Source organism: Arachis ipaensis, chromosome B07 (genome assembly GCF_000816755.2).
Source record: "Arachis ipaensis cultivar K30076 chromosome B07, Araip1.1, whole genome shotgun sequence".
NCBI lineage: Eukaryota > Viridiplantae > Streptophyta > Magnoliopsida > Fabales > Fabaceae > Arachis > Arachis ipaensis.
Window position 1 is genome coordinate 12,320,019 of NC_029791.2, and position 2,157 is coordinate 12,322,175.

The window sequence follows — 2,157 nt, forward strand, 5'->3', positions numbered from 1 at the left end:
GTTTTTATCTGCTTTGATTATTTCTTTTGAGTTTTGCTCGTCTTGCTTCAGTTTTGGTATCCTTTTGTTTGTACTTTTCTCTCTCACTCTAACTTAGATAGCTAGGTAGCTAATAAGTTATGTAGAACTTCTTTTCAATTTTGATGCCTAGGCTTTTAGGTTAGGTTGGAAAAGATGCTCGAAAAAATTCCTTAAAAGTCCCCATTTAAGTTTCTTATTTTGCAAATTGGGGACCTACTTTTGACTAATTGTCACAATTGTGTTACGTTATTATTGTTAGATTTTCTTAAATTAATTTTAATATACTGATAATATAAAATATTTTGTACAATTGTTCTCAATAAATTTAAAAAATTAGTCCGATTAAATTATTCAATCGAGTTCGGATCAAAATTTGGATCAATCTGTTAGATCTGGTTAAACTCAAAATAAAAAAATATAAATTAAAAATTTGAGATTTAATTGAAAGATGCACTTGAAGTTGTTAATACAATGTGATGTTGTTGGAACATTTTTTTTCTATTGTATTATGTTGTGGCAATATGGACTAAGTATTCTTAGTTCGAGCCCAATAATAATGGAGGATGTGATAGAAATTAGAAAACAATTGAAGATTTTTAAGGTATGTTTTTGTTAAAAGATAAAATTATGAAATTCAATTAAGCTTCTATCTTATTTAAAAATTATAATTATGTTAATTTTAGTTTAACTTGTATATGTTGTCTTGATATTAAGTCTAAAATCTCAACATATATATAATTTAGACTCAATTTTCGTCCGATCTAAATCTAGTATAATAGTGGCACAAAAATAATAAAATTTCATCATATTTAAAATTGAATTAGAGCCTTAAAAATACACCAAGTGAATATTTAAAGTTGAGTCTAGATCAAAATAAACTCGATTTTACCTAATCATAAACACCAGGATCAAGTTATATAGATAGTTACAAATGGTGTTGCATAGAAAGGGGAGAGAAGAACTCTTCATTGATGGTAGGTTGATAAATTACAGTATGTTCATCGCATAATGTAAACTGGTTAATTACGACTTCAAACTGAAAATTAATGAGAACCTCATTTAATGGAATGTGCTTGAAAATCGTTGATAAAAAACAACTACCATTTGTGTGTGACAAATGGTTAAAGGAACGCATTGCACAGTATATACAAAATCTAGAGATTGACATGTTAGAACATGCCTAAAACCATACATGTTAAAGTTAGTTTTGAAAATGGAGAAGTACGATTTTGGTTGCAAAACAAAACCATTCCTAAAATATTTTTGGCCTTCAAAATCGGCCTTCCTCTAATTCCTGAAAAAAAAATACCCTTTTTTTCAAAACCAGAGAGAAGAGAGGAGAAGGGAGAAGCCCTTCTCAGTGGAATGGTTTCTGTTGCCATTGCTAGCATCCAACAGCACTGAAGCATCGTAACCCTGATTTAGTAACAACGCAATAGCAGTCAGAGTGCAAATCAAAACCACAATCAAAGCAACAAAAACTTTTAATAGAAAATAAGCAGAGAACTAAGACCAACAAGAAAGAGGAGTACTATATAACAGTGTGATAACAAGCTAAATCTAAGTAAGTAGAGGCAAATAGCACCAAAAAATGAAAATCTCGGTAGCAATTGAAGATGCAAGAATAACAGTCATGGAAGCACGAAAAAGAATAACATAATTTCTGCATAATAAATTAATAATCAATAGGAAACGCGCAAGAACCTGAATGAGGCAATCATGAAAGAATAGGCGGAGGGTGACAGAAGTGGGGTTCCTGGGTGTTGGTGGGTCTCCAACTCAAGTGAGATCCATATTTTAAAATTAAAAATAAATAAATAAATAAAAGAGGAAGAAATGGCTATAAGCCAGATGAGGGAGAGAGAGATACGAGGCTTTATTTTTCAGAAAGAAAAAGAAAGAAAGATACAAAGAGTGAGTGAGGGCTCTGACGAGGAGGAGAAGAAGAAATTGGGAAAAAGAACAATGCTGTTTTAATTTTATTGAATTGGTAAATTTGTTTTATTTTTTATGAAATTTTAATATATTATTTTTGGTGTAAAGATGAACATTAAGATATAATTTGTTAGTTGTATTGTCTTTTTTTTTGTTTGATTTAAGATACTTATTTTGTGGAGGATTTATGTTGATTTCATC

The 2,157-nt window shown here is 30.0% G+C and overlaps 1 long non-coding RNA gene across 1 annotated transcript; it reads right to left on the bottom strand.

Moving 5' to 3' along the window:
• On the bottom strand, window positions 972–1,953 carry LOC110264469. Its single transcript, XR_002350652.1, has 2 exons — window positions 1,726–1,953; window positions 972–1,437 (listed from the first exon to the last, which is right to left on the bottom strand). It is a non-coding gene; the product is annotated as an uncharacterized LOC110264469 (long non-coding RNA).